The sequence below is a fragment of the Fringilla coelebs genome (genome assembly GCF_963513975.1).
Source record: "Fringilla coelebs genome assembly, chromosome: 5".
NCBI classification, from domain to species: domain Eukaryota; kingdom Metazoa; phylum Chordata; class Aves; order Passeriformes; family Fringillidae; genus Fringilla; species Fringilla coelebs.
The window spans coordinates 7,108,382-7,131,441 of record NC_140033.1 but is presented as its reverse complement, the minus strand read 5'-3'; the positions used below and the strand labels follow the sequence as shown (position 1 = coordinate 7,131,441).

Sequence of the window (23,060 nt, the reverse complement as noted above, 5' to 3'; positions counted from 1 at the left end):
ATAATCAGGATGTCCTAAGTGTCAGGAGCCAGCTGAGTCTGCTAGCCCAGACCGTGGGTCTCCGACACCCAGCTGCCTTAAACATTTGGCTCAGCCAACAGGCTGTATTTATAATGTAAACTCCCCTTGTCAGCTCCTAACTCCTGGCTCCAGTTTTAGAAAATTTAACATTTCTGGGGGTTGTATTTTCCCACCAGTTAGTCAAGAGCTGAAATTTTTCCTCTCAGAAAATACACTTGTGTGTCAAAGGCCAACAACGAAAAAAATATCAGTAGTTTTGCAGCCTAAATATAGCAGAGAACTGAGATCCCAAATTCCTGTGAAAGAGCCAGTGTAAACAGCCATAGTCTGTGCAACCTGGGAGGGGGCTGCACCCGGGGCTTTTTCTTTATGTTATTGTGTTCCACGGTGCCTGAATGTCCTGAGGGGTTGAGGAGCCCTTTGTGCAGGGACATCCTGGCCAAAGTCCTTCCCATCTGTGGCCTTCATTATCCAGCCTCAGCAAAAGGCTTCAGAGGCACCCCAGCCTGGAGATGCTGTCCTTGCACTGGCTTGCACCCACAGGTCATAAGGAGTTGGTTGGGTGGTCTTGATGTGAAAGCCCCAGGTTTAAGTGCTGCCTTGGCTTTGCCAAGGAGTCACATTGCAAGGATGAGCCATGAGGATGATCCCCCTGTGACCACAAAACCAGCCAGAAGAAATTAAGCCTTGGCCCTCTGTTGGGTGCTGGTGATCAATGCTGGCTCCAAGGAATAAACCACTGCCATCATGAGTGGGAGAATGTATAAGAGCAAAACTAATCACATCCTTACCCACAGATGGTTTAACAAGCACAAACTCATTCCTCTGAGCCATCTCATCTTACAGTTAATACATAAAACAAAAAGTCCATACTTAAAGTCTTTCCTACCAGTAGCTGGAGGTGACCAGGAGAGATGAATCCACTTGCCCTGCAGAGGTCTAGGATTGCCCAGGACCATCTTCCACCCACTTCACTTTCAGCCTAGACCAGTGTCTCTCATTTATTAATACACAGGGATAATGTCTTAACCATTAGCTGTAAATGGGAAAGACATGATAACCATTAGAGCTTCCCCTCCCTCTTGTATCAGGCTTGGGAGGGCTGGAATTAAATGAAACCTGGCCAAGAGAAGTGCAGCAGGGAATACAGTGTGCATGGTGCTGAAATGGTTTGTGAATGCTCCAGGGTGGGCAGAGCTAATTTCTGTCAAAGCTGATAACGCTGGTTTACCACATCCCTTTTCATTTCACTCACCCAACTCTCAGTGGATCTCATTATCCTGGAATTCGTTCAGGAGTCCCCATCTCCTCTAACAGGGCTCCAGACACCTTGCAGGTCTCCAGAGATTAATTGATATTAATACAGAGTAGTCATAAGTTTTCTCAGTGGGGCATTTGCTCCCGTGTCTCACAAGTTTGTTGTGTTTTAGGGATGAGTATATTTGGATGGCCTCTTGGGACTTTCTCCAAAGGATTTTTCAAAGGAAAGGTCTTCTCCAAATCTTTCTACTCACATACATCTTTTTGTGAGATGTGCTTTCCTCTTTCATTCTCAGCCACTATTTGGTTTGGTGCAGCCAGGCTGCTGTTTGAGGAGCAGCTATGAGACCAGAGCAGGGTGGCAAACCCAAAGGGATGACAAGCCTGCAGCCTTGGAGAGCTGCAGTGCCATTGAAATGCCACATATCTGCCCTCTTACAAATTCAGGCAGGAGGACCTGCTTTCCTTCCATCTGCTGCTTGTCCTCTTGCTTTCCAGTATTTTTTGCTTTGCCTGTTCTTGCCAGGAGTTGCACCCCATCTCGTGTTCATAAGCAAATTCGAGTGCTTGCAGGTGACACTGCTCCTAACCTCCTCTGAGGCAAAACCCAAAAGCAGCTCAGGGTGCCAAGTGCTGCTTCACAAGTCCATGGTGCACCCCAGGAGTGAGTGCAGCTGAGTGATTGAGCATTGTAGAGCAGCAGCTGTGGAGCATGGGACCAGCTATTTGAAGACTCCTATGTTAGTCATCACTGACCTCATTTTGATCCCCCATCAATATGCTCATCCTTTTATTTCAAAATACCCAGAAAGTCTTCATGCAAAATGAAGCACACTCAGAAAAAATACTCCAAAAGGATTTTGCTGGGCTGTTTGGCAGTTTGGGAAATCTGCAGAGTCACTATCCTTTGACAGTTTTCATAGCTATTTTTTTAAAAAAGGGAGTTTTAAATTAGTACTGTAAGAGCCATGTGGAATCTGGAGTCAGACTGGGACAAAGCTGGATCTCAAATCAGCAGTTGTTCTGTTCTGGACTGGGGAGGCTTTTTGGGCTTATTCATCTTCTCAGCTGAATGCTGGGAAGTGGTGAATAAGCTGCTTCATTTTTGAAGGAAAGACATGAATAGCAATGTTAATTTAAAAGGAGAAATTTGCCTCGGATCCATTGTCCTGGCCTGAGACAAAGACACTGGGCTCTGCACCCAGCTTTGCCAAGGACACTGTAGCATCTTGGGATCTTGCAAGACCTGTGATGCCTCTGTTTCCTCCTCTGTTGTCCAGAATTCCTTTGGGACAATCTGAGTTTATAAAAGTACATTTGACCAGAGACTTCAGCCAAGCTACAAAAGCTGCCCTGTGCATAATGAACAGTTCTCTTAGAGAGAGGGCACCATCATTCAGCCCCAAATTCATGCAGTCAGTGCAGTCATGAGCCTTCATCTTGCAAATGCAAGGGACAGCTTCCTCACCATGGGCTGACAGGAGCAAAGTTGCTGTGCAGAGCTGAGACCATAAATCAGGGCTGGATTTACTAGTAAGTACAGCAGGACCTGGTGTGGAAGCAAAGGTAGGTGTGTTATGTGGTCCTGCTGTGCTGGGCTGCTCAGACTTTCTTGCACAAGCAAGAAATATCCCCTTTTCCAGGTTCTTTCGAATCCCTTGAACTTGGATTATTGCCAGGAAACCAAAGGAGCACAGTGAAAATGCAACAAATCTCTCTGTTGTTCTTTTCCACTCAGTGATAGGACTGATAAGGGGTCTTGTTACCAAAAAAAAAAAAAAAAATGAGATTCATTTCTTTCCCTGTTTTCATAGAACCATTCCTGGTTTCTTTGTGTTTTCCTTCCCATTCATGAGCCTGAGCATCTGTACCTGAAAGGTTTCATAACCCACCACTAAATGGCTTCACAAGGCAGCCTTAAACAGGTGCTGTTTGACAGCAGAAACTCAAGTCAGGCACCAGCCCCAAGTATTTGCTGAATCAGAGTCTTTAATTGTATTCAACAATAAAATCTGTAAAGTGAGGAGCAGTGAGAGGACTTGAACAACAAGTTCCTCTTTCTCAAAACAGGATATTTACCAGTAAAACATCTAACCCAGGGACTGGACAGAGGAGTGGGAAATTAGGAGAAGGCACGAAGCTGTGATGCACAGTACCACCTAGTGACAGAGCCTGGCTGCATGAGAAGGGCAACCCCGTGTTTGCCAAGTCCAGGGTCCATTTCCCAATCCCATCCTTAATCCGATTTCCCAACTGCGCCACATCCGTGACCATCTCCTGCAGTGGAGGGACAGCACCATTCCAGCAGCTGCTGATTTTTTCCTCTTTTTCCATGGTTTCTTTTCTGCAAAGCAGGGGTTGGATGGACAGGGCTCCTTGTGTCCCATCAGAGGCAGCAGTGGGGGCAGTTCTGTTGGCCGTGTGGGGCGCGCAGGTTGGGCTCAGCGCGCATCTCCCACTGAATCACCCACGAGGAATTCCTCAGTGCATTGTGCAAACGGGGAAGGGAAAAATGCAGGGTCCAGTGAGTAATGCAGCCTTTCAGGGCATCTGAAATGAAAAGAAATGCCACAAACTTGTTCCATTTGTAGAAACGATGTGAAAGAGCAGTGTGACAGGCTCTGCTCAAGAGCAGGCTTGTAACCTTTTCCATTAATTTCTTTTCAAAGAATTGCTTATTGAAGGCTAAGCTGCTTTTTATAAGCCTTAGAGGCTGTGTGTGTCTTTGCCCTTTTTTTATTATTATTGCTGCTCCTCTCCCTTGCTCTCTTTTTAGAGAAAGCAGTTGCTGTAGAGTGCTGGTGTTTCTCTCTCTGAGACAAGCCCAGCATTGAGATGGGAATTCTGTCACCTTTTGGCAGAGGTGGGATTGCATGCAGCAAAGTGAGCTAGAAGAACTCCAGTTCTGCTGAATTTCCCCATATTCCAGCCCACAGATTTACCCATGATCCAAGCAGATGTGCTTAAAAGAATGGGATTCCTTCCCCTCATAAAAGTCCCTTTCCACACGTTCTGGAGCGAGGGCTAAAAGGCTCCGCTCAGTCTCCACGCGTGGGTGAGGAGCACAAGAGCTCGTGGGAGGCAGCACAAGAGCTCTGCACCTCCCTGCAAGGCCCCAGCCACATGCAAGGCTCCTGCACACATTCTGCCTTAAATGTTTGTGTGAATTACAGCGGGGCTGGAAGAGCCTGGGGCCGCCCTGTGCTCTGTGTTTTGTGTCAGCAGACAGGGCGGGTGTGTGTAAGGGTAGAGTTAGGGTCAGGGTTAGGGTTAAGGTTAGGGTAGCCTTTTTGTCCTCCTTCCCAGAGAAAGGCTCCCTAGGGAAAGGATATTCAGGGTCTCTCCTTGTCCTCAGCTAAATCTTCCCTACTTGATGGGCAGACTCTTGCTTGCACACCAAGATTTTCTTAAACTGGCATCCCTTCCCTGAGTTTCACTAAAGACTGGATGGGAACCCAAACACCAATGCTGCCTTTCTTTCAGTTGCTAAAATCTACTAAATCACTGGAGTGCAAAAAAAAAAAAAAAAAAAAAAGTAGCACATTTGTTGGGGCCACCAACATGATTTTGTCCTGAAAAAGGTAATGCAAAGCCCCTGAGTGCAGTGATCCCAGCCCCCTGCCCCCATGGAAGGAGGCCTCTCATGCAGACAGCCACCCCACAGCAAGTACAGCATTTCCAGCATGATTTCTTCCTAGCTGTCTTATTCTTCCTGAGCTCATTGCTTTTTTCTTTCCCACAATCCATGGTGCTATGTCCAGCTCCTGAGCACGGCAGCTCTGGAGGAGCTCCTGCAGCTGGGTAAACACTCCTGAGTGAATGGGGCCCTTCACAATGGAGTCACCAGGAAATCCAAACACTGTAAAGGCCAACAATTCAGCGGGGACATAATCCTGTCATTACAACCCAAGCACCAGAAAAACACAGTCTGAACTGAGCTGCACCCCAAACAATGGGTTTTCCACCCCACAGGTCTCCAGGAGTGGCTCTTTCCCTCAACTTTGTTCAGCCATTCTGCAGATGGATACTGGGATCCCCACCCAGGATATTGGGATGTCTCCCAGTCAGATATTGGGATCTCCCCTCTCCACTCAGGATATTGGGATGTCTCCCAGCCAGATATTGGGATCTCCCCTCCCCACCCAGGATATTGGGATGTCTCCCAGTCAGATACTGGGATCTCCCCCCTCCCCACCCAGGATATTGGGATGTCTCCCAGTCAGATATTGGGATCTCCCCCCTCTCCACTCAGGATATTTGGATGTCTCCCAGTCAGATATTGGGATCTCTCCACCCAGGATGGTCCAGCTGCATTAGGCTGCACCAGCCCCACTGCCCTGCCAAGCCTGCAGTCCGTGTGGAGATGGGATGGAGGAATGATAAATGCAGAAATATTAACAGGTTGAATTCTGTCCATGTTTATGCAGGGGTGAATGTGAGTTATGAGAGGGAGTTTACTGCTGATTTATACCAGCCAGGCTGGTGGAGGGCTGGCTCAGGTTGGCTGCTTCCACAGGCAGAGGGTTACGTTGCTTTTAGGCAGCAGGGTGAGGAGCAGAAGTGGAGGAGTCTATTCCATCATGTTTTTCCCTGGCATGTGGGAGCAGATGTTGCAAATCCAGTGTCATTTACTTCTGTCTGTGCATTTGTACAGTGGCTTTGTCCACTGTGGTCTCTTCTGGCTCTTGGATTCCCTGCTTGGACTCGTGCAAGCTCCCTCTCCCCAGGATGTACTGATCATATATGTTTTTCTGGAATGCAATCACATGCAAAGCAACTCTCATTAATCTCTGTCCATTGCTTCAAGGCAAACTTCCTTAGCTGTAAATTGGAGATTTTACCAGGATCTGACCTTGAACAGAGAAGCCAATATAATACATGCTGATATGGGCAAACTGGCTGTGAGTCTCAAGTGAGCAAACACCAAGCCAAATCCCAAAGTCCAGAATTAGGCAGCTTTATAGTAACTGAGGAGCTGGCTCACTGTGCTATTGGCATACAGGGAAATTAATCATATCCTGCAACAACGTTCACAGGATGTGTTTGATTTATTACTAATCCTGTACACTCTTGCAGCTGCTGATGTGCTGCCAGAGGGTGCTGTAATGATGCAGCTGGCACCCCTGTCGTGACAGCCATCAACACAGCCAGTGCCTGCTGCTGGCTCCATCATCCTCAGTGTTTGCTACCTGAGCTGAAAAATCAAGCCCTGGAGCTGAAAGTTTAAGTTTGTCTCCTATATAAATAATATTTATTTCTTTATTATTGTTATACGTTTTTATACAAGGATAAGAATGTATAACGCGCCCAGAGCGGGGGAGCATGTCTAAAATAATAGATATTTCAAAATCCTTGAATCTGCAGAACAAAACTGATCTTGGCTCAGCCTGTGTGAGTTTCTAGCAGCCAGCTGCCCCGTGCTGGGCAGTCAGTGGTGGAGGTGTGTGGGGAAGCTGTGCATCACCCTGAGGCCAAGATGGTTTGTAATTGAGAATGGAAAGACACAGCTAGAGCAGTGCTGCCTTCCCAAAACACATCTGCCCCTCATGAGATTAGGCCATGGAAAGAGGATATCGAGGAAATTAAATTCTCATTCTCTGAGGGTTTCTTGCCTTGTTTTAGTCCTGGGCCTTGCCTGACAAAGGGCATTTCAGATTTTAAAATTCACGACCCAATGTTTGGAAAAATTGAAATATATTGACTATGGCAGTATTTCTATTACATGTTCTTCTTTTTAAAAAATTGTAAATTAAAACTTTTTGTGTGTGTGTGTAGGGAAAGTCAAAATAAATTGTTGTGAATTTTCCCACTTTTTCACAACCAAATATGACTCTTAGCAAAACATGAATTTCCAGGGCATTTTGTCATGATGGGTACTTTCTCTACCAAAATACTACTTTCATCAGCACCTTTCCATTTTACCAAAGTAGTCCCTTTGCCCAGGGGCTGGTCACACTAAATGTGCCTGCTGACCAGGAAAGGGCTGAGTCCATTCTCACACCACTGGTACCACTGACAAAAGGAGATTAGACTTATTCAGTTCAGCTCACTTCCCATGGAAAAACCTGCCTTGTGCAGAGCACAAGAGTCTGATTCTCAGAGCAAGGGTGATGTGCTTCCAAGTGTAAAGATGAAATGCAAGGTAAGACAGCTTCTGAAGAGGGTCCCACTGAGCTCAAGGTCACTTCAAAAGACCTTTCTTCTCTAGGATGTGCAGCCATGGCATGAGTTAGGCCTGGCTTTAAATCCCTAAAAATCAGAGACTGAGTGGCAGAGCTGGTTTAAATGCACATAACTCATAGCTGTGGACATCAAGATATGAGGCTTCACCTGTTTTAGTAACACTGGGATAGTGCTTTTGCCTGACATCCTGATCTCCTTCCACCCTGGCCAATAAAGCAGGGGGAAGTTGGTGCACGGCAGGAGATCCTTGCATCATCTGGAGACCCTTCCCCAGGGCAGGGTTCTCCTCCTCCAGCAGAGGCAGGACATCTGTGCCCCACTCTGGGGCAGAGATCCTGGTCAGACATGGCCCAGCCTGGCTGTTAATTATCCAACAAGGAAGGGGAACCTGCTGTGTAAATCACGAAACCAGGGCTGTCAGCATCAGAGGGGATTCGCACTGGGATGACAGGCATGACCTGCTTTTCATGCTTTCTCCTTTTATTTGGTGACATGCTGTCATTCAGTGAATAATCTGGAGTTTTTCTCTCGGGGGTTTCTCCCTTGTTCCTTCAGTACTGAGGATAACCAAGGTGGGGATGTGGGACAGCAGTCACACAGCTTCAAATGCCCCAAAGACAATCTCTCACAGCTGGGTAACTCTATTCATCCTGGATGCATAAATGACAGTGGTACATAATGCACAGCACCTTCAGGACTGCCTTCAAAATCCCTTCAGCATGGTCACCCACCAGCCCTAGTTCTCACTGAGATACATCCCACACCAGAGCAACAAATATACATCAATTTTGCAAATAAACAAATGCATGTGTATGGGGAAGAGCCCTTAAAGCAAGCAAACTGCCAACCTTCCTGCAGCAACCTTTGGTTTTATTCTGTGGGCTGGTTCAAGGAGGAAAAGGTGGGTTCTGATTTAGGACATTCCTTGTTGTGTCAGCAAGGGAGATACCAGCCCAAAAAGTCCATTCAAACACTTCCAAAAAATGGGGTTGGTTTCTCAGCACCTGGGATTCAGCATTCACTCGTACATCACCCCAAATGAGTTGCATGAAGTTAATGCAGCCCTGAGTCTCCATTTCAGCTGAACCAAGATCTCTGTTTGCCTAAATGTGACATTTGGCACAAGGTCTCTCAGCCCTGCACCAGGGCAGCATTAGGCACCAAACATGAGATGTGGCAGCATGTTTAGACATGTGGACATTCAGGTCCCATCTCCCAACCAAAATCTACCATGTTCAGCAGAAACTTGCTTTAATCCCTTCTAGCTCATCAAGCTGTTGATAATTATAAATCATAATTATATTATAATAGTAAGCCATCAATTACTAGAGACTACAGAGAGAGAAATGAAAACACTCTCTAAATTTATGCTGTTGCAAACTGATTTTGACAGACTTTCTGCTGACAGCACCTTGCATCTGCCACACTGAGCACAACAGCAGGCTCAATACAGGTCACTGCCTAAAAGGGAGTTGTATTTTTGTTTTAGCACATTGCAGATCTTTAATCCTGTAGAAAAGGAGGCTCAGGGGTGATCTTATCACTAACTACCTGAAAGGAGGCTGCAGCCAGGTGGGGGCTGGATTCTTCTCCCAGGCCAGAAGTGACAGGAGGAGGGGAGATGGTCTTAAGGTGTGCTAGGGGAGGTTCAGGTTGGACAGTGGGAGGAATTTGTTGGCAGAAGAGGTGATGAGACATTGGAAGGGGCTGCCCAGGGAGGTGGTGCAGTCCCCATGCTGAAGGTGCTTAAGGAAAGCCTGGATGTGGCACTAAGGGTCATGGTCTGGTTGAGAAGGTGGAGCTTGGTCATAGACTGGACTTTGATGACCTCAGAGGCCTTTTCCAACCTCATTGAGTCTGTGATTCTGTGATTACAGTGGGGTCCAGCAAAAGGTCTGGATGCTGTAGCACAGGGACAAATGTGCCCTTTCACAAGCATCTTCTGTCCCCACATAGCACCCAAAATGCAGGGCCAGCTCCTCCTGCCTGGATGGACAATGCTGGATGCAAAGCAGAAGCAAAAGCACTTTTTGCAGTGATTTTTTTGCAGCCATCCTTGGGGGAATCATTCCCCAGGAAGCCTCAGGTGGCTTTGGGTACCCAGGGCTTTCCACAGCTACAAGCTCAAGAAAAAGTCAGAGCACCATGGTTGTTCAGAAGAGGCAAAGCCCACGTAAAGCTGGGTTATGTTTATGACTTTAGAGTGGCTGGCATCCTCAAACACCCCTTAGCAATGCTGTAGCCACAATTATGGTCCTTGAGCTGCTGCCAGTGGTGCCAGGGCACTTGGGTGAAGAAGGAGCAGTGACACACAAGCCACCTGCTCCCATTCCATTGCTCAAGCTGCCACTGAGGCACAAGGAGCAGCATGGAGAAACAGCCCTGGCTGTATGGATACCCATCCACAGGGACTGTGCAGAGGGTGCTGGGTTTGTCATATTTATGTAAAAATAAATTAAAAAAACCTTTAGGCTCTGTTTCACATGAAGACAGGGGTTTGGGCAGGCCAGTTCAGTGTAAATGCCCCTACTCCCTTGCAGGCAACCAGAGGCCACTGCAGATTGCCCTGGGGGTTAGCCACAACCTTCAGAAAACGATGGAAAAATGCACTATGTCTGCTATCCTTTGTCAAAACACTAAATAACAGCCTGCCAAAGTTGGTAAATATTCTATGGAAGGCACAGGAGGCCACAAAGTGCATGTTTTATCAGTGGCCAGTCCAACATTTGCATCTGCTCTGCACCCAGAGCCACTGTGAGTTTTCAGCATCAGCATTGTACCTTGAATGCATTTTTCACCCCATCTCCTCGTTTCTAGGGATGCCATTACAAACAGAGGACCTGGTTTTATTGTTCAGTAGCAAATCAATCCAGCTATGCTGAGCACAATCCAATTATTGCTTGTAGTTACAGTAGGCTGAAGAAGTCATAAATAAATGAGCATGGTATTTAACATTTCAGTGCCACCCTGAGCACCCAGACCTTTGTTGGCTCTGTGTGAATGGCTTGGTGTAGGGAGGATTTTTGGCAGCCATGGCAGGGCAGCATTGTCAGAAGGCAGGTTGTGGAGCTCCATGAGGACCCAGACAATTGCAGGACAATTGAGGGGTAAATGCAGGTGTCTTTTTGCTTTTGTTTCCCATCAGGAAGGTCAGCAGGGGCCTCTTCTGGTTCCTCCTGTGCTCACCCAGTGGGAGCAGAGTGAACCTGTGTCAGTCCATGGGTGCAGGAAAGCCAGGAAAAGGCGCTTTGTGAAACCCCAGACAGCTCCCAAGGGGACAGGGCTGAAGGCTGGGCTCACTTCCCTTCTCTTACCACCATTCCCAAAGCATCCCAGATGTTTGGGTTTGGGTTTCAAACCTTATTTTGAGAGGGTTTGTGTTGTTCAGTGGAAATAAAGCATCCTGCAGCACACTGGTTACTCATTACCTCGTTAGCACAATGATGTATGAACAGCCACACAAGTACAACGATGCTCAGCTGCAATATAAACACAGTCACTCCTAAACTGACTCATTTAAAAAAGTATTCCTTACATCTGGCTTGCTTTTGGATTGGTTTTTTCCCCCCCTCTCTTCTCTTCTTTTCCCCCAGACTGCTTTCCTACTTCTAACTTCACTTGTCCCAGTTTGTGCAAGCTGTCACAAGCGCTGCAAGGAGGGAAGGTGTCCCCAAGCAGGCAGCCTGCAGGGACCTGCCACACAGAGCCTGTGTCCATGTCTGTGTCCCTCTCCATCCCCACTCAAAGCAGCCCAGAACTCTGCCCATGCTGTGACAGTGGTGAGGAGGATACTGGTGTTTAACTTGTGCACTCATTTATATTCAAACAAATTTTTTTTTTCTAAGCTATTGCTATTGTTGTTGTAGTTACTAATTGCTGTTTCTGTCAGGGAGTGTATAAAAATGACATTTGCAATTCTGCACCCTCCCTTTATGTGATTTTCTTCCTGGTCACTTGGTCGTGCAGAAATCAGTTTTCTTCACTAGTTTGGAAAAAAGCATGTGAAGCATCAAAGCAGGTGGAAGCTTCTTGATTCTGTTTGTCAGAAGCAGCAAGCTGTCCTCAGCCATTCAGCAGTTTAAGGATTTTGTTTTGAGGGAATAAAAGGATGAGAGGGAAATGGGGCATTTCCTATGCATTGCCTTGTTTATTTGCTTGGGCTTGCTTGTTTCTCTGTGAGAGGAAACCAGCAGGAAAAATAAATTCTAGTGAAAGCCATGAAAAGGGAAGACTTCCAGATTTCCCTCCAGATATTTTGCACAGCTCTACATAAAGTATTTAGTAGGCTGCTACTGAAATCAACTCTTCTCAAGGGTTGTTCTTCCCTTCCCTGACAGCAATAGAATGGCATCCTATGGGGTCTCCACTCTCCAGGTCTGAGTGTTGGCTGTATTTTAGCTGAAATAACCATCTGAAACATTGAGAACTGACATCCTTGTTCTTCCAACGTTGCTCTCACTCCCATGGATACAGGGCATGGAAAGCCACAAGGACCAGCCACGTCCTGGTCTCCAGAGCTTTTCCCATGGGGTTGAAAAGCAGAGCAGTGGCTGCTGCACACTGTCCCAGCTGCTCTAGAAAATCAAAGGCACACTGCACACAGATCCAGTGCATCATCCTTAAAAGTTAAAATCTAGTGGCAAGACTTGAAAAACCTTCCTATCTCTAGGTAGGCTGGAGCCCAGAGGCCTGAACCCAGAGGTCATGAGATCCCTCACTTTTCTCAGGAAGTGGCAGCAGAAGGCATCAGATTTCTGTGGACTGGCACAATCCTCAGACTCAACTGTAGGTCTGCCCAAAATCTGAGTATGTGTGCTCTTCCTAGAGGCTTCATTTATTTTTGCCTTGGTGGAAGCACCCAGCCCAGCCCTGGCAGCTGCAGGAACAGTGCTATAAGGGCTCTGGGGATAACCACAGAGACAACCTATGTGCTCACCACTGGAAAAACCCACCATTCACCACCAATTATCACACTCTAGGTCTCAAGAGAGCCTACAATTATTCCCTGCTCCAAGTCTAGAGCAAATCAGCATTTTTCCAGTAATTGCAGTGTAGTAACTATTGTAGATGTTGACTTTTTGATAGCAAACACTGCTCAAGCATTAGATTTACAGCCATGTTAGTTAGCTTTAGTGACTTGGGAATCAATTACCTTGCTGTGGAACATGACCAAAGATTATAGGGTAGCCCATGTAATAATTTACACTGCCATCTAGGAGGGAAACTGCACCTTCAGTGTTCCACATTGACAGACACCCTGTTTGCACAGCAATAATTCCAGTAATAACAGCCATAAAAAGGGAAAAGGGGAAAAGCAGTGACTACAAAATAGTGTAGAGACCACTGGGAGGTGTTGGGAACTTTGCCATTCTCAATTATTTTTCAGAGTGGTAATGGTGGTAGAATTTAGTTAATGACTGTGTCTTCCCAGTCCAACTCACTTGTGTTGATGCTGCACAGCCCTGCCCAGGAGAAGGCTTGTCCCAGCCCAGGGACACAGCCACTGTGTGTGTTGTGTCACCAGCCACACAAATCTCACTGCCAGCCCTCACTCCCTCACTAACAACTCGCCCTCTTGGCTGGTGCCAGCACTGCTGATTTCCAGGATCAGTTTTATAGGCAGCACTTTGCCCATTTTCTGCCCATCTTTCTGCTCCCCAGCACTTGTTCCCACACTTGACTTTTTTATCCCACATGGGGCAGGAAAAACTTGTGCCTATTTCTCCAGGTCCCTCTGCACAAAGAAAAGATCTTTTCTTTAACTCCTTTGAAACAAGACCACCCAGGTCAGCTTTTCAGTCTGTGTTTCCAAACAAGTTATGGACAAAGAACATTTAATTAATGTTTTTCCTCCTGCAACGAAGTTGCTGCTGTGACCCTTTAACTATTGGCTTTGTTCATCTTTCTCTCATTTATTTCCCATTTATTTCAGTCCTCCCTTCACATGAAGCTGGCAGCTAAGCTTTTGGAAGCATCCAAGTACAGCAGTCCCCCTCATGAAACAGCAACCAGAAAAATTATATGAAAACTGGTTGCTGTCATGATAAAATGAACTAGGACAGTCTTCCATATGCAAATATTCATCACCATACAATAAAAAGTGTATACTAATATATCAGACAATGCCTTTGACTCTAACCAGCAGAACACACTCCATTTTCAAAATTACTAAGGTTCAAAAATATTGAAAATAATGGAATTAATAAAATGCATAGAATTGGACTCCATTCTACTTCACCTTCTGGATTCAGCCCAGAAAAGCAGGTCTTCAGAAAAATGTCATCTATCACAACATTTGGCAGCCTTGCACTCTCAGACCGTGGGTCACTGTCACTGCAGCTGTCTCTGGGAGGAGGAGGAGGGGCAGAAGTGTCTGACTGCAAGCCAGGGGACAGGAAAATTAGCAGGGCTCTAAACAAGGAGCCTGAGCTACAGTGGGGAAACAGCACCACTGCCCCTGTGAGGTGGTCCAAACCCTACAGGGACCTGTGACCCTACTCCAGCCACCTGCCCATCAGGTGGGGACATCCAAGCCAGGGTCCCCAGAGAGCAGCACAGCCCTGCCACCACCCACAGTGGTGGATCCTCAGCAATCCTATGCAGACAAAGCACAGGAGAACCTTTTTGTCCAGCTGATATTTTAAGATTTTCTAAGCCTTCTGATGCTGACATTATTGTAGCGAATTTTCTCACACACTTTCTGTAAATAACTCATTGTTTTGCATTCTTTTATGGAGGAGGACAAATTTCATGGACTGTTGGTTTGTCCACTGCCATTGGAGAGGTGGCACTGTCACCCTCCAATCCACTGTCACTTTTGGAAAACCATAAATGTTGAAGTCAAAAAATAAACTTCCCTTTTCTCTTCACCTTGAGAACAGCGGTGTGCACCTGTGTTCTTTCGTGTCCTATAGTGACACCTCTTATCATCCCTTGTTACAGCTTGAATATGCAAAGGATGATGTACAAATGCATGAACTCTCAGTGCTGGTGTTGGTCCCAATTTTGGAGGTGCAGTTTATTTGTATTTAGTTGGAGTTAAGCAGTGATTGCAAATATCAGGGACTGTGGGGCATTTGGGTTTTATTTCCTCTCCTACTCCCATGCAGCTTACCAAGAGAATTGCTGCAGAAATTCTTGTTTTGCATTGCTGAAAATATATATTTCCCTAGCCATGACTGTGTTTAAGCCTGTTCAATTGCTTTAATAACAGCCCTTCCAACACACTCAATAATAAAGTGTTTTCAGTGTACTCAAATTCTTATCAAAAGAGTGCAGTCACCATCACTGTGTTCTGCAAAGCCAAACCACAAATATTAGTGAGTTTGTTGCATAGCTTAATTGCCAGGTATCCTTTCTGACCAATGGAATATGCTGCTAGAGCTAATCTGAATAGAAATTTTTACCATATTTTGAATGAAACAAGCCCAAAGAGTCATTGCAAAAGGTATCCCTTTAACTGCAGTTGATTTGTGTTTTATGTCTGAAATCTCTATTCACCTCTAATGGTGTAATGAGTTACACTTCACACTCTTAGGATAGAGAGAAGCATGTAATGATTAAACTCAGGTTATAGGTGAAGACAGAGGGAAAATACAAGACAAAATGTCACTGAGAAATAGGTGGGAGAGAACAAATTCAACCATAATCACAACCTTTTCCATCTGAAAAAGAGGCACTTGCTTTTCCTTAGCCCAAGGACTGCAACAACACTACAGACCTGCAGAAACTACCATTATAGTAACCATCAGGTACTGGGGGTTTGGTAGCTGAGAAGTTCAGTGGAGCCCATCAGTCTCCAGGAACAGAATAACTCCTGTTTCTCACTGCCAGCAGTCAAGGTGGCCATGGGGAAAAGGTGCTACTACAGTGCAAGTCCCACATCTCACCTCTGAGGTGGTGTCAGACAGATTGCAGATGGTCTCCAAGTGGGGATTAGATGCATAATGATGACTTTTTATGAATCAGCACCGATCCACCCTTTCCTGCAGAAATGGAGCAGGGGATGACAGGCTGAGTGATGAGAGCATTTCTGAAGCCACAGCAACGAGGGTAAGATGTTCACCCTTTTAATGCAGAGGCTCTGTGGTTTGAGATCTCCCCAGGACATATGAATTTCAGTTTCTCATCTCTTATTTTTGGAGGAAAATATCTATGCCACATATCCTACAACCTCAAAAATGTCTGCAAGGCCTGTCACAGTCATTAGATGAAAGGCATAAAGAGTCCTCCAAGAGGCACCAATACTCAACTCTAGTGTCCCAAACAGCAGCAAGCAAGGACTGCTGAGTCCCATCACTGGGACACTTCCAGGCCCTCCTGCCCTTCTCAGGGCTGGTCTTCAGCAGCTCTGGGTCTGTGTGTCCCATGCAAACAGAGTCAGACATCCCAGGGACATCCCAGGTTGGTGCAAACCCTGCAGACCCCGGGATGCTCAGGAACCAGACCACCACTGTGTATGGAGAGGAAATGAGCAGCTTTTTGTGAAGGGAACTACTCAAACCCTTCAGTCTCCTTAGCTGAGGGTTAGCAGTCTTTGTGGTGACCACCCTGGGCAGGGTATCAGGAGAGCTGGGGTTTATCCTGGTGTGCCTCAGTGATGAAAAGGAAATAGTTTTCAGATGAGCAATAGAAGCCCATGCTCCCAAAGACATCAGATAGGCAGCAATCAGACTCAAGTTAAACAATAAATCAAGTAACACCGAGCCTTTGCTCTAGCAGAGCACCATTATGACTGGTTCTGTGTTTATTTAGAAGAGATTAGCCCATTTTAAATGTTTTCATATTAAATGTAATTTGGGTGTTTGTTATTGACTGGGTCTAAATGCAAACATTATTGGTCAGATAAATATTTTCTGACATACAAGATCTGTTCACTGCACTTTTATGACACGAGGCCTTCCTTGCTCCAAGATTTATTTTCTGTTCCCTTCCTCTCTTTGTGGGGATTGCTTCATAAAGATTAAAAAAAGTGTAAAGTAGAAATCACTGATAAAACTGTCAGAAACAGAGCAGCCTTTGTTAATCACCGATTCATTAGCGGGGGAAGAAGAGGGGTCTCGAGCCAGCACAAAGGGTTTGGTGTCACAAGGGCAGTGATTTATTCCTAAGTCTGTCTCTCCCCCTCTCTCTGTGCCCAATTGGGTACAGGATCTCACCCAGGTAAATTGATCTCTCCATGACTCCATTTTCCCATCTGTTCAGTGGAGGAAATGATCTTGCCTCACAGAGGTAGTGAAAACTTTCAATAAGAAAAGGTTACCTGAAAAACCACACCTGCATCTGAAATTAGGCTACCCCCTGCTAACACCTACAGGAGTTTTCCCTGGGTTTTTTTGGTGGGCAAGAAATGGAGTAGAGAAAAACACTTAAAAGAAATAAAATAGTATAGCCAAAAAGTAACAGAAATTGGAAAGCAAGCTTACAGTACTTTTTATTTCAATTGCTAAAATTGTCATTCTACTGTGTCACTTTAGTATCTCCTGAGCCCTTCTTTAAGGTTGCAGTAATGTATTGAAACATTGTCGGAGTGGCTTTTTATTTTTGCTACATTTGTTTAGAAAAATCTTTTCATAAATATTTTAGTGCCATTTTGAAATGTTCTCAGGATTTTCTGCAAAATGTGAAATAGAAAGCTTTTCCAACTGGTGTAAATTTTGCAATCCTCAGTAGAAGGCAGTGTAAAACTACAAAAATATTCTTCAAATCTGAAATCATGCAAAGTACAAAGGCTATTTCAGTACAAAAAGCCAAACAAATGAGAATGAGTTTGATTTATTCCTTTGTGCAAAAGAGAATAGTACTTTGTTATGTAGCTCAGTGCAAGAAGTGCATGTAGGTTTTGCCTGACAGGAGGCACGTTTTTGGGCTTGGCTCTCTCAGCTGATTCATTTGATGTCCTTCACAATTACCTGAGCTGCCTTTTGGCATCAAAGAAGGCTTCTGGCTGTCCTTCACCAGCACCAGTCAACTGCAGCATCTGAGGAAAGTGTGGGGGAGAATAATTTTGCTGTTTCCAGCCTTCTTCTCAGGTCCTTGCATTCACTCCCCATTTGCTCAGCAGCTCCCCTGCATGGGTGAGGTTGTTCACTTGCCTTTGGATGAAAGAGGTTTTCTCTTACTAGTAGCATTTTAATTCTGCCTGCACTGGAGCCATGCTGGTGGTCTGAGAGCAACTCTCCAGGTCTCCCCCAACCAAAAAGGGCTCTCTGCCAGCACCATGAGCATCTTCTGGAGCTCCTGCTCCTCCCCTGGGGAAAGGCCTCTCCATCTTCCACCCCCACCAATCCCTTCTTATGAATGGAAGAGGCCCCTGCCCTGTCTGCTCCTTCCTGCATTGGTTTGCTTTCAAGCCATTTCAGGTGAAAATGGCAATATTCTGTGAATAGCAAAAGTTTCCGAGGCAGGGCTTAGCTCAGCTCTGGAGAAAAGGGAAGCACGTGTCCCCTGTACCCCACGGGAGAAGGGATTTGTGAGGACTTGACCTCCATCAAGGAGGGGAATCCCTCATCCTTCTATTCCTCCTGCAAGGACAGGCATGGCTCACAGCACGTTCCAGCAGGAAGATTTCCTTCTTCCTTCTCAGTCCCAGACCCAGGTGGGTGCAAAGAGGAAGGAACTGAGGATTGTCTGAGTCCTGGGTGGCCCTGGGAGGGCTGGTGGCACACCCAGCTCCTCTTTGGTCCCTTATGCCCACTTGAGCTGTTTGCTTTGTTTGGCCTCTGGGATGCCAGGATTACCCAGAGCTAACTGGGACACAGGGGACTTACACATGGCTCCTGTCCCTTTCCATAGCAGCCCCAGGCTGGAGCTGGAGGCAGCAGGCAGGATTTGGCAGCCCAGGGTCATGGCACCAACCAGCTGGAGTTGGCTTGTCCCCACCATCCCTTCCAGCTGCCTCGTGGGGACCCAGCTTTGCTTCCCTGCGTAATAATCCTGCCAGCATGCACTTCCCTTGCCTAATGAAGGGAGGATTTATTGCACCAGCTCTCTGGGAACATCGAGGTCTGCTTCCTTCCCTCTTCAGCTCTCTGAGACCCTTTAAGTACAGGCTGTGTGAAAATTAATCAGACGCCCTGGAGGCTTATTTTGTCCAAAGCTAAAGTCCTGCTTCTCCCTTTCCCCCCGCCTTTTGTGCCCCAATTACTTAAGGGATTGTCCTGGAGATTAATGAAAGCATGACAAGGGAATAACACCCACAGTTCATCTCAGAAGGGAAGTGTTTCTATGAAAGGCTTAACTGGAAACATCTCGTGGTTCACCCAGCAAACCTGGAGACCTTCCCGGTCGGAAGCACGCTGTGCAGCTGGTGTTGCATGTGCCCCATCTCCCATGGTTTACAGTCATGAGTCAGGTCCTGCTCCGAGCAATTGCATTTTGCTTTTCTGAATGAGATCCCTGTGCCTTCCACCTGGTTTCCCAAGTCCCCAGCACGAATTGTCACAAGGTCACAACTCTTCAAAACCTGTTACGGAGGAAAACGGAGTGATGGGGACAGGCTTGGCGGTGGTACACGTAACCCTCCTTCCCATTTTTGCTGGCCCTGGTCCATGGAAGGGGGTGAGGGCAGCCTGGTGGCTTGGGTGACCAACTGAGGCCTGTTCAGTGTATGGAGGACACAGATTGTTTCAGATGAAGAGAGGTGATGCCATTGCTTCTTCTCCAGCCAAACTACGTCAGAGCTAATGAGCAGTAAGACCATTTTATGCCACAAATTTCAGAGGGACCACACGAATTAACCCACAGGCTAACCTGACATTTCATTTTCTAGGTCTGGCTGACCCTTGTCATGGCTACAATAAGTCAGCTGCATTGATTTACAGCGAAATTCGTATGCCTAACAGCTTATATCATCTCTGGAAATGGATTTCAGCTCCCAAGTTACTTAGGCCCATGTTGTTTTTTAAGTTTTGAGGCTTTTTAATCTTTTACTGCCACTCAAATACTATGAGTTAAGAGTCGTGCAATCAATGAGAGTTAGGCCATTGAACACCTCCCAGAGGGAAGCAGGCAGTTAGACACCTTCAGCAAATCCTGAGTGTTCTTTGAAAGAATTTTCCTCACCTTCCATGGGTTTCAGACGTGCCATATGCAGGAAATGGCATTGACTCCTGTAAAGCCCTGCACCTCTTACAGATGCAAATCATGGAGTAAGTGTGAATATTGCTTCATGGCATGACATCTCCTCCAGCCCGTTAGTGCTAATTAATGCAGTTCTGGGGGTAGACAGTATTCATTAAGCTTTTCTGAAACTACTAGAAATGTTCATGTAACAGCTCACACATTCTGATGGCACCCACAGTCCTATCACCACGCTCCCTGTAAAGTATTTTGGTTCTTTAATCTTTGCTAACGAGAGTGGGAATGAATTGTCAACAGTAATTCTGCAGCACAAGGCCATGGTGTTTCCTCCTAGCTTTATTATCAGGAGCCAAAACAAAGGAATCAGCATGTTTTTATTGTGGCACAGAGGCATCTGCTTGCTGGAAGCTGGGTTTTGTGTATGTCAAAGTTAATATTATATGGGTTGCTGTTCAATTTTTGGGACTTGCCATGATAGGAACCAGCTTGGAAGAAGCATGGCCATTCCTTGCTTCTCATCATTGCAATGACAGCAGCTTTGCTGCCTCCAGACTGGATGTTTGCTACCAGGGTGTGTTGTTTGGGTTGTGCCAGCTCCAGAGACATTGTGAGATTATGGCATTTCCTTGAAGAAAAGGACTTTTGCTGCTGCTGAATTATAACTGGGAAAGTTGGAGAGGAATGTGCATGAGATGAATGACTTTTTTACCAGGGAAGAAACACAGATCTGGCCACTTTTTCTAGGAAAGAAGGGTGCAATGGATAAATGAGAGGACCTGGGGCAAACCCCTTGTCCAGTTCTGGGGAATAGCCACTCTTTCTGGTTGAGTAATCATAATCAGCTCTTGGCAAGGACAATACTCCACTGTCTTTCCACATTATAAGAAACAGCTCCCATTTCTAAGTTCTATACTTTTAACTCCATGGGGACTTAGACAATATTATCTTCACCACCCATCCAAGGCCCCATGAGCAACACCCAAAAGGATGTGTTAACATTTCCTGCAATGGTGGGAGATATTCCTGCTACATTTCCTTTATCCATCTTCACTTAGACAAGCCACTTATTTTTATTACAAATGTTACTTCACGTGGGAAGGTGATTTTTCCTTGCTAGTTCTAATCAGGGTCAGGGCTCAATCACTGCTGGGGTTCATGCTCTTCTTCAGCACTGCAGACAGAACCTCCTTGAGATGCGTTGTGTCCTCTGCTGAAGGAAAGAGCGGAAGAGCATTTGGGAGGCAACTTGAAGCTTTACCTTCTTCTGAAACTAGTAGGTTTAAATTCCAGGAGGTTTTGCAGTTTGTGTTCTGGTGGTTTGCCCCTCAGTGTTGCTTCAGCAGCTGGATGTACACGTGGATGAGATGAACCCATAAATCCACAATCTTTACCCTTGCAGTGGAGCCATGGGCAGACTGCAGCAGGGATGGATGCCTTTGCTGCTTCTTGCCCCTCTGTCCTGACCTTGGGATCACCTCCAAAGCAGGGTTGGGCCCCCTCAGCTCCTTGGTCCTTCCCCTCAGCAGCCAGAGGTCAGAACTGCCTCAATATTTATCCCCATAATCAAAGCCATCCCCTTGGGTGGAGTGAGCTGAGTGGGTGAGCCTGCCTGGGCTGCATGCACAGGTCTGTGTTTATGCCTGTGCCCTCAAAAACAGGAGAGGGAAGTGTGCTCGTGCTCTAGCATTTGGTTGCTGTATCCAGAAGGACTTTGCAGCCCACTGGCCCCTTTATGTCCAGGGAATACATAAAGACTCATGGTCTTGACTTTGAGTCTGACAGCAAATCAAAGCCAGCATCACCCCCAGTTAAAATGAGACATTCTGCTCCTTCACCACCACCACCACGTCAGGAGAGTGACTTTGCCATCCTTCTGTGGGGCAAAGAGGGAAATTCCCTGTATCCCATGTAAGCTCTAGATCCACCCTCACCATGAGCATCCTCGTGGTGGCATGAATGCCAGCTGAAAACAAATGAAGTTTGAGTGGAGCTCACCTCCACACCTCCCCTCCCAAAGCAAACCTCTCCCAGCCAGTCTGCTCCAGAGCATGGCACAGCAGCTGCCTCTGGTTTTTACCCAGTGAGAATAACCTCAGTCCCAGAGAGAAAATACTGATGGAGGGGCAAGGCAGTGGAACAAGCCAGAGCTTTAACCACAGGTGTGGTTGCTTCATGGTGTGGGTGCTTCATGCTGTGCATGTTTAAATCAATAAATCAGCACTTTTTGGAGGCCCACACATACTGTCTTTATTGGCTGATGCAATTATTTAATAGTGACACCCTTGCATGAGGGCTACCCTACTGCCATGTGTAGAGATGTTCTATTGCTGGGCAGCATCCCCACTCTTTTACACCACCACAAGCTGCACCCTTCACCCAGCCAGGACCAGGGTGGGAGGGAGGCTGCCCTATTTTCCAGGGCTTCAGCCTGGCAGGAGCTGCTCTGTCTCCAGCCCCACGGGTGCTCGGGGCTCGGGGCTCTGCTCGGAGCATCCCCGCTGCTCTCGCCTCTCTCCGTTATCATCTCAAGGTGTGCACGCGTGGCCAGGGGGCGAACACCGCCGCCCCGCACCCTTTCTCCCCTCTCCATCCCTTCATCCCTTCATCCTCCTCCCAGAGGCGAGGGGGAGCCCAGATGTTGGCAGGCCCGAGCCAGGTTCATCTGTTTCACATGACCCAGCGCCAACTGCTGCTCGCTGCCCTCCTCCCTCCTTCCTCCTCTTTCCTCCCCCTCCTCCTCCTCCTCCTCCTCCCTCCCCGGCTCCAGCCTCGCAGCCTCGCAGCGCGGCAGCGGCCGCGCAGGAGCCGGGCGCGGGGGGCCGGCAGGCGGGGAAAGGGAAGGAGAAGGGGGAAAGGAGGGTTCCGGCATCCCGGCGGGGAGGATGGGACGGCCGTAGGAGCGGCCGGGAGCGGAGGGCAGGGCCGCGCATCCCGCGCACCCCGCGGCGGAGAGGCGGCGATGGATGCGGGGCGGTAGAGCCGCGGCCTGGAGACGCGGTGCGGCGGGGATGCGCTCGTCCCGGGCTCGGAGCTGAGGGGCCGCCGGGGCCGCCGAGGCAGCGGAGAAGGTAACGGGGTCTTTGTCTGCCGAGGGGAGGCGAGGCGAGGCGGGCCGGGGCTCCCCTTGCAGCCCCGGCCCCCGGGGAAAGCCCAGCCGCAGTGTGCGGGCTGCTCCACGCCCCCTCCCTCCATTTACCTCAAACGGAGAGAAATGTGGGCAGCAGCTGCTTTGCCTGTCCTTTCAAAAAAAACATCCCCAGCCCCAAGCCCTTGGATTCGGTGGGCGAGTAACGGAGCCGAGCGCGGCGGCGGGGGAAGGAGACGGTGTGTGGGGGGCGAGAGCCGGGGCTGTGATTCCTTCCCCCCTTCCCGAGCAATCCGCTCTGTCCCCACTGACTGCCAAGATGGACTGCTCCTTCCCTTCCCAAATGGCTGCAGCAAGTTTAATGCAGAGCCGGGGGCTTCGCTGAGGGGAGAGCCCCCGGCTCGTTTTTCCTTTCCCATGTGCACCTTTT

The 23,060-nt window shown here is 47.4% G+C and overlaps 1 protein-coding gene across 3 annotated transcripts in view; it reads left to right on the top strand.

Annotated features, from left to right (window-relative positions):
• The window catches only part of FRMD4A (FERM domain containing 4A), a 212,232-nt gene that overhangs the window by 44,449 nt on the left and 144,723 nt on the right, over window positions 1–23,060 (top strand). Inside the window, exon 1 of one of the 3 annotated variants that reach the window (XM_084206684.1) lies at window positions 22,500–22,613. The exons of the other annotated variants lie outside the window; for them this stretch is intronic. The gene's annotated coding sequence lies outside the window, so the exon portion shown is untranslated. Of the gene's footprint in view, window positions 1–22,499; window positions 22,614–23,060 lie in introns of those variants that run through there. 3 annotated transcript variants of the gene reach the window in all.